Genomic DNA, 10,425 nt, shown 5'->3' with positions numbered 1-10,425 from the left:
TGGTTCAATGCTATGCATGAGAAGTTAGAACAGTTTGCTAGAAATGATGTTTGGTAATTGATACTATGTCCTGGTCATGGTAATGTTATAGGAACAAAATGGATTTTCAAAAATAATACTGATGAGTCAGGAAACATCAGAAGAAACAAAGCAAGGTTGGTAACTCAAGGGTATACATAGGTTGAGGGGGTGGATTTTGATGAAACCTTTGCCCTTGTAGCCCGCATTGAGTTTTTCCGACTTTTGCTTGCAAGTTCATGCTACATGGGAATGGAACTTTTTCAAATTGATGTAAAAAGTGCCTTTTTGATGCGATCTTAAATGAAGAGGTACATGTAAAACAACCTAAAGGGTTTGAAGATCCAAATCATCTTGATTATGTATATAAGTTGAAAAGGCATTGTATGGATTGAAGCAAGCACCACGTGCATGATATGGAAGACTAACTGAATACTTGCTCAATCTTGGATTCAAAAGAGGTGAAGTTGATAAGACTTTGTTTGTGCAAAAGTCTCAAGGTAATATTCTTATTTGCCAAATTTATGTAGATGACATAATTTTCTGTTCTTCTTGTGAAAAACTTGTTGATGAATTTGTGAAGTGAATGTCTTCTACATTGAGATGAGTATGGTTGGCGAATTGACTTATTTCTTGGAATTGCAAGTGAAACAAATGCATGATAGGATATTTTTGTGTCAGAGTAAGTATGCTAAAAATTTAGTGAAAAAGTTCTTGAATGACAACTCTAAACACATGCATACACTTATGCGGTCTAGTGAAAAACTTTTGAGGGACGATGTTGCCGAATGTGTTGACAACACCCTCTACAGAAGCATGATTCGAAGTCTTCTATATTTGAGTGCTACTAGACCTGATATCATGTTTAGTGTTTGTTTGTGTGCGAGATACCAGTCTAACCCAAAAGTTACACACCTTAAGGTCGTAAAAAGAATATTGAAATATGTGGAAGGTACTTTGAATTTGGGTTTGTGGTACACTAAAGACACCAATTCAAAACTTTTTGGGTTTAATGATGCTGACTGGGCTGGGGATATAGATGAGAGAAAGAGCACTTTGGGAGAATGTTTCTACTTGAAAAATAATTTAGTGTCATGGTATAGTAAGAAACAAAACTGTGTTTCTCTTTCAACAGTCGAATCTGAATATGTAGTTGTTGGAAGGTGTTGCTCTCAATTCCTATGGATGAATCAAAAGTTGAATGATTATGGAATTAAAAGCAACACTCCCATAGTGTACTGTGATAATTCTCGTTGTCATTGATATTTCCAAAAATCCAGTACAACACTCTCAAACCAAACACATTGACATTAGACATCACTTCATTCAAGATTTGGTCGAGAAAGGCATGATCTTTATTGAGTTTGTTGGAACTAATAACCAATTGGCTGATATATTCACAAAAGCATTGGATTTTGAGAGGTTTTTCAATTTAAGGAATTCTCTCAGTATGTGTGCATTATAGACAGAACTGAGATGTTGTCTTGAGTGTTTCAACACCTGAGACAACACTTTTTCATGCATGTTCATCTTTAGGATCATTAGGCATTCTGCATTTATGCATTCATTCTGTTTTGTGAAGTGTTTGATACTTTGTAACCATTGACAAGTTTTTACTTAGGATTCTCTGCAAAAATGTTTTACAGTTTAATAAGAATTAATTGATATCGAGTTCTGACTAAATCACTGAGTTATGGAGGGATGTTCGTGTATTCAATTATCCTGTCCCAAGTGAAAAGTGATTTCGCAAATGTTTAGAAACTCAAAATAACAAAAAGGTTAAAAGTAATCACCTCTATCATCAAATTTGATTGAAAATCAGAATCAAATGGAAAAGGCTACATAAAAGGGTCCAAAGAAGATCGTTTCTTTAGCGTGCAGGCTACCACTTCTGTAATAATAAATTTAATTGCTGTCAAAAATAAAATTTTTAAGGATCCTTGAGTGTTGCTGTAAGATGTTGCCAACATCGTGGATAACACCTCACTTGTCAACATATTTTTTGCATGTGATTGCATTTTACATTTTGTTTACACTCTATTTTAGTCATATTTAGGACATGCATATTATTTTGTGTGAATATTTATGACAGAAAGTTTAGGCATTCTGATCGAACAAAACTTTAGTATTTTGCCCTATCCACTGAAATTTTGAGTTTGATTGTGATTGATTTTGTTTTCAGTGGTGTTATATTTCGATGAAGAGTTTAAATTTGGTAACTTTTGGTAAAAATATTTGGACCCAGATTATTACCAAAAACAAAAAAATTTGTTGGCTTAATTAAGTTTGAAATTTTTACCGTTGGAGAAAATTCTACCGTTGGGGAAGCTGTCAATTCGATTGTGATTTGGAGAGAAGGAGTGAATTGGTTTATATTGAGTGATTCTCTAATCTTGGAATATCGTATTCTTATTATTTTCCTCCTCTATCTCTCTCATATATCTTAGCCCCTGTTTTTCTTCCCTAACTTTCCCTTTGATTTTACTCTCGCAAATTCAATGGCGAGAAATCAATTTGATTCTCACGATATCCGCTCTGAGATGAGATTTAAGGAAGATGCTGCTCAAGGTGTGACAACACCTCAGTCACCACACCCCGTGATTGAGCAGGCTATTGTTCCTATTACTGAGGAACATTCTCCTTTGGATTCTATGCTCCAGGAGAACCTGGAAACGCTCTGGACGTTGAAGATCTGCCAGATATGTCCGTACTAAACGAGGTGTTTTCCCCAAAACCACTGACTCGTCGTTCCAAGCGACAGGATGGATACAATCCTGACAACACTGCTTCGAAGAGATTTCGTGGTAAAGGCCAATCATCTCGACCCTCTCTGGTGGACACCGAATATTCCTCTGGTTATGCTAGCTCAGATGAGGATTTCAAGCTCGTGCCTCGTAAAAGGGGAAAAAACAAGTACACAGGGACCGACTGATGATGCTATCCCGATTCTGTTAGCTGCTAAAAGTAAATCAGAGGATGATTCCTCTTCTGGTACTGATTCTACTGAGTTTGAGACTCCCATTGCACCTGTTGTTGCTAAAGATGCATCTGCATCTGTTTCTGTTTATGAAGAGCCATCCAACACTATTCCTCTTGTTTTTTTTATGATGAAGAAGCTTCCATAGCCAAGTTAATGGCTAGTTTGTAGCAAGCAAAAGGTCAGAAAGCTGTTGTGTCTCCTCACGATTCCGAGTATGAACTTGATGTAGAGATGTTATAAGAGTAAGCTGACAACCATCCAAACAATGCTGATTCTTCTACTGAGTCAAGTAAAGACTCTGATGTTGAGGCTGAGTTAGGAGAAGATTCAGATTATGATGCCTCTGAGGAAGATGTTGACGAAGGTGTTGCTGACATTCTGGACAACACCTTAGCTGAATATTATCGGGTAAATTAGTCTTACTCCTCCTATTTTTACTCAGAGAAAATTGCTGACGATTGGCAAAACTATGCCAATCGGGAATTCCTTGAAGAGCATAATATTGATCTGATAACCTATGAAGCTCATAATATGGTCAGATTTTTTGAGGTGAAAAATATTCTTGCTATTGTCACCATAGCTGCTCCTTAATGTAGGAAGCTTGTGCTCGAATTTTACTGTAATTTAACTGAAGCAATGAAGGATCCAAAATTTGTCAAATATGGGAGAGTATATGTGAGGGGACAGATTTTTTCATTTAGTCCTGCAGTGATTAATGGTTTTCTTCAGACACCTACTGCTGATGATGTTGCTCTACCGTACTTGGATGTGATGACCATTGTCATCACTGGTGGTCAAGTTACAAATGTAACGTCCCAATTTCTCATTCTAAACGTTACTCAAGCATACTTACTTAAAAATTTGGTAAAAATAAAAACTTTGCGGAAGCATCATCTTATTTATTAAAATAGTGTATAAAATGTGCACAAAATAAAATAGCATCTAAAAATATTTGCCAAAACATGGCCATCAACTAAAAAAAATTTAAAACTTGTTTGTCTCTCATCAAATAAAAAGGTTTAAAACATCTTCCATTCTAAAGCATTCACACTCATGCATTGCCCGTTGGACCGACTCCTACCTCTTCTTCATGTCCGCCCACATAATCATCAATAAAAGCATCCACATCATCATTACCGGCACCATTCAAGTATAGTGAGTCGAAAGACTCAGCAAGAGCATGCAGAAAAGGATTTTCTAACTTTAAAAGGAAAACATTAACTTAAACTCCCATGCAATAAACATAACTTTAATATAGCCATATCATAAAAATATTTGGGGAGATGAAGTATGAGTATTGTGCTAACCGTCATAACGAGTCATTCATAGTTTCCTGTTGATCAACAAGCATATGGCATTACGCCCATAAACTTTCATTCTTTGGATAGCCGCTTCGGAGCTCAACCCAAAGTACATACCTCGTATAACCATCCTGTGAGCCATGTTTGGATAGCCGCTCCGAAGCTCATCCCGAAGTGCATGCCTCATATAATCACCACAAGACGCATAAATCATCAAAATATTTTCCATGCATCATATCATTCATCTTATCATGTCATTTCATAAATCTCGTACATGCTCATAAAGTTTCTCGTGATGCTACATGCTTAAAATCCATCAAAACATTTCATGAGAAAATCACATAATCATGCAATACATAACTTGACTGATCCACGTGAGGCATTCCATCCGTTTTGGACCTTGAAAACTTTAAAATTCTTCATGAACATTCTTAAAAATAATTAAAATACATTAAAGTATCAAAATCATGATTTTTAGGACTCAAAAACTCATAAAATGGGGTGGGAAAATCGAGCCTGAGGCGCGGCCGCTCTGTCTCAACAGCGCGGGCGCGCCAGCCCTACCTGTTGTGAGGACCTCGGGTTACTAATCTCGTCTTAGGGAAATTAATGATTAATAAAACAATTAATCAACAATAGAAAATAATACAAACCAAGAGCAAAAAAAAAAAATTTTTTTTTAAAACTTTCCAGAGCCTCGCTCGATCCGGCAAAGCAGCGCAGGCGCGCCGCCCGCTCGCACTTCATGCGACAAAGCGGCACGGGCACGCTACTTAGTAGCGCGGGCGCGCCATCTGTGCGCAGAGATTTCGCAGCTCAGGCGCGGGCGCGCCGTCGCGGCGTCTGATTCCGAAAACTGATCTTTTCTGCACTTTCTTCAAAACCCACAATGCTTTGGGACGTTTCTCCATAAAAAATACCATTCAATAACATCATAATCTCAAAATAACTTGTACCAATACATCAATCATTTCAAAGATGTTGAATTAAAAATCTTCAAAACTAATTTTACCCAAAAATCTGATATATTTCATTCAAAACTTTCAAAACTCAATAAACATGAACCGAACACCTCAGGAATGCTTCACGTATCACAATCAAGCAACATACTCATAGAAATTTTCAAGAAAACATTCATAGATCATCAATCAAACACCTAGGGTTTTATCTTGAAAATAACTATATTCTTGAATGGGTTTAAAAACAGTAAAAACTTGTCTGGATCGTCTGATTGGGATTAACCTGGACTGCGGAACGATCTAGCCTTGAGAAGCCAAAGAACCCTAGCTTGGAGATCGCAGTGTTTGAGAGAGATTTTGAGAAAGAAGAGTAAGCGTTCAAATGAGAGTTCAGAAAATTTCGGAACGCTTTTTTTCTGTGACTAATGGGCTCCAACACGGCCCATTAGTTACACTTAAAATTTTTTAATATTTTTACTCTCTCAATAAAATACTTCTGCATCTACTAACTTTACTTAAAATATTTTTCTTAACTCGTTTCAAGGCTAAGCTCGTCCCTACGACCCAAAATTAAACCCAACCTAAAACTTTTAAAAAAATAATATAACACATAATTCACATAACAATTAATATTATAAATAACATGCATTAAATCATATAAGTAAATCAATTAATCGTGATTAAGCTAGTGGACTTTTTTGACCTTACAACTCTACCCTCCTTAAAAGAATTTCGTCCTCGAAATTCGACTTACCAAACAGTTCAGGATAGCGTGCTTGCATATCTTGTTCTGTTTCCCAAGTAGCTTCTTCAACCAACTGGTTGCTCCATAAAACTTTTACCATTGGAATCTCTCTGTTTCTCAACCTACGAACTTGTCTGTCCAAGATTTGAACAGGCATCTCCTCGTAGGACAAGTCTGGCGTCCATTTCACTGGCTCATGGCGGATAACATGAGAAGGATTTGCCACATACTTCCTTAGCATAGAGATATGGAAGACATTGTGGACACCCCCCAAGTTGGGTGGTAGTGCTACTCGGTAAGCTCGAGCCCCAACTTTTTCTAGGATCTCAAAAGTTCCTATATATCTTGGACTCAATTTACCTTTTTTTCCAAATCTCATAACACCTTTCCATGGTGACACCTTTAAAAATACATGGTCACCTACTTCAAACTCCAAATCTCTACGTCGCTGGTCGGCGTAACTTTTCTGTCGACTTTGAGCTGTCAACATTCTGTCTCTGATCTTAGCTATTACATCCACCGTTTGAGTCACTATATCTGGTCCCAAAACAGCTCTCTCTCCAACTTCATCCCAGTGCAAGGGAGTTCTACACCTTCTGTTAGAGTAGGTGCCCGTCGAGCCAATGTGTTGGCCGATGGTCCTTGAGAGAACTCTTGTATGACAATCTTTATTTTAATAATATTTGACATTATTTAATTTGGCACTTCTTTATCTTTATACCCATGCAAGCTGCATAGATAAAGCCCTTGAATATACAAATAGTAGAAAGAATATGAGATGGTCATGTGATGACTATCATGAAACTCATATTTGGAATACTGTATATTCTAAACTGTTCCTAGTCGATTCAGCCGCCATAAAGAAGGATAAAGGCCGCTCGAGCTTGAGACTAGTATTTGCGATGTGAGTACCATGTTTCATTGGTAGGGGACATGGAGATGTCCAAGTATGCAAATAGGTGCTCCTTGTAGAGTGCACTGAACAACCCTCCCTAAAGGATTTTCCAAGTGGTTCTTACTTATCGAGTGGAGAAGTCCTAGTTTATGGTTGTACACCATTAGTCCTATAACCCGGGACAACATGGAGACTCTATATGCTAGTGCTTTACTTTGACTTGTTTACCGACTCTTCTGGGTCATCAGGTGGCAATGTTGGGTGTTGTGACGAAACATATAGGAGTCAATGCATTGTAGTCGGGGATTCACCGCTTACCTACGGGTATGGATATCCTATGTTATATCATGCATAGGTAGCTTGAAATCTCTGATCAGAGTAAGTGGTAATTAAGAAAGGAGTTTCTTGAATTACACTTTCGATGCAACTACGGCATGACACATAGTTATCGATTCAATGACAACTCTCGATAAACCAATGGTTGTCGAATCGGTCGGGATATATGAGTTGAAGGGACCGTACTGTACGCTAACCATAATTGATTGGTTCTTGCAGGCACTATCATTTGATACCTAGGGAGTCATGTAAGCAATGCTGCTAGATGTTTACATGACTGGTTGGGTACTATCAGACTTGAGTTTTCTGACGTTCTTATTATCAATGTGTTGATTAATAAGAATGGAGCTATATAGGGTATGCTCATATAAGGGACTTGTTGATCCCGAATCACATGGAGATGTGAACCCACTGCTAGTTGTATCAGTGAGCCATTGAGGGTCACACAAGTACTAGCTTTCTAGATCCCGTTGAGATTAAAATTAGTTCATTGTGTTGAACAACTTATAAAGGAGTTTATAAGTAAAATAAATTAGAAGTTTGACTTCTAAATTGGAGAATGAATGGAATAAGTAACTTTTAATTTGTGAATGTGTTCCAAGATTAAAAGTTGACTTAAAATAATTAGTTTATGAAAATGGTGATTTTCTAAACTATTATTTTGAACTTAGTTAATTAATTCAAGTGTTGAATTAATTTAACACTAGTAGACATTTTAATGTACAAATAATTAAATTAATTCAAGTGTTGAATTAATAAAACACTATTGAGTCTAGTAGAGCTCAAATTAATATAGTGTTGTATAATTATTGATACTAGTGGACTTGAATGGGTTCAAGTTAAATTTAATTAATTAATTGAACTTAAATGGGTTTAGTTTTAATAATTAATTAAAAATAAGTTCAAATTACATTTAAATATATATTTATATATGTATATATATATAGGCGTGTATATATATATATATATGATATATATATATGTGTGTGTATGGAATTTGAAGGGTTGTAAGATGGTTTGCAGTTTTCCATGCATGCCTTGCAATTTTCCATGCATGGCTTAATTGTACTCATTAATCCCTCTCCTTTAATATATTATTTGGAATAATATATACACACAATACAATCCATTCCATTCCAAGATATTGAAGTGGCCGAACACTCCTTGGATAATTCTCTCCAAATTTTTCTTTCATTTTGAGGGAAAATTAAAATGATATCTCAATGAAAAATCCTCTAAATATTCTAGTGCATATTTAGAGTGGATATAGATCATCTAGTCGTGGACCTAATTCGGAGGCTCGAAGAGTTGAATCCATTTTGAGCAAGGAGTGCTCTTGGAAGCTTGTAGATTGAGTCTACCATTTTCAAGAGCCTAGTTGTTTATCAACTTGGTTGGAGCCATAAATCAATCTTTGAGATTGATAGGTAAAATTCTAAACACCCTATGGTTGTTTGAGTTTTTGAATACTACACAAGTGCTCGGATTTCTTTTATTAAAAATTTTTATATTTCCGCTGCGTTTCCGGGCACGAGTTAACCGATCCCCTTCAGTGGTATCAGAGCCTAAGTTACTCTTTTGTGTAGTATTTGTTGGATATTATGTTGAGGTTAATTTCTAACCGCATGAGAAAATCAATATTTTAACATTTAGGGAAAATTTTATAAAATTTATTTTTTTTATTTTCGGGCAGCCCAAGGTGTCCTAGGGGCAGCCGTGGGCTGCCCCATATTTTTAATAAAAAAAAAATTATTTTTTTTGGCCGGAATCCGGCGACGGAGTTTCGGTGACGACTATGACGACTTGAGTTTTTCAAAAGGTGTTTTGGAATATCATGTGTCATAGGCCCTAAATTATTAAATATATTATAGTTGATTTTTATGAAAAATTAAACTTTATAATATGTGATTTTTCTCATAAAATAAATAGTTAAAGTGTGACTTTGATTATTTATAGTAAATTGTGATTTACAAGAAATTCAATTATAAATAAATTAATTTGAAAGTAAACAAAGGTGTTTGTTTATTTTGTTAATTTATTTTATAATTGTGGTGGTTAGTGATTGGACCAAGATATATAATATTTGATCAATTAATTATTGAGATAATTAATTGATGGTGTATGATATGTGATATTGTGCATGAAGGATGATTAAAAGCCCAAGACCAATTTGCTAGGTGTATGTTAGGATATTTTGTGTTGAATGGTTGTAATAATTATCAAATTACAAAGTGGGCTTGGTTTATGGCCCGTTCCCACCCCATGAGATGTATCCCTATTTGCCATGGATATTTTCATGTAAAATATTTGATAGCGGAAGTTCAAGATTGGAAGATGGTGGACCATGATGAATTATGAAGATCCAAGACATGTAAATATTGGAAGCTTATGTAATTGTTGCATTTGCATCCCATGCATTCCCTAGGAATTGGACCTAGGCCCGTGTTTGGCTCACACGGGCCAAATAGTTTTTGGGGCGATTGATCATCCTTATTAATTAGTATGTGCGTTATTATTTTATAATAACAAAGTTGCATGAATCCGGCAAACATACGATCTAACATGGAAATCTTTAAAATTAATAATGAGACCTTTTCAAAATTAAAAACCCTCATTTTGAATTAGATTCAAAATTTATATCAAGCCCGAAAAGGGGAATTATAAATTTGTTTATAATTTCCATGTCTTCCATCGACAATGGATGCATGACGAACGCTACCCGTATTCAATGCTCGGCTCATATTATTGGGGGGGCTTGGATGCCGGAAAGTTGTGACATCCATTGACATGGTGATGTGAACTACGTGGAACTCCCATGACTTCGGCTCATATTATTGGGGGAACTCATGGCGATCGTCCATTAAGGTTCGATATCGATGGGTAAGGCTTGACACGTAAAGATGAACGACGTCATATTATTGGGTCCTAATCAAGCGTGAGACAAAAGTTTACGTAAGGGTTGCATGGAGATGCAATTGAAAACTACCTTTTAGAAATTATGATTTGCTGATATTATTCGGGATCGTAATTGGCTAATTGGACCTTATGTACCTACTGAGGAAAGGAATTTCCCGTTTTTACTAGAGGGTAGTAAAAATGTCAAAACAGTGGGAGTAAATATTTATAAAGTTAAAGTCCATACTTTATATCTTATTAAATATTTTAAAATAGTCATTGACATTTATCTGTTA

The sequence above is a fragment of the Henckelia pumila genome, chromosome 4, assembly GCF_033568475.1.
Source record: "Henckelia pumila isolate YLH828 chromosome 4, ASM3356847v2, whole genome shotgun sequence".
Classification (NCBI taxonomy): domain Eukaryota; kingdom Viridiplantae; phylum Streptophyta; class Magnoliopsida; order Lamiales; family Gesneriaceae; genus Henckelia; species Henckelia pumila.
The sequence above is the reverse complement of the archived record's forward strand: the minus strand, read 5'-3'. Positions refer to the sequence as shown.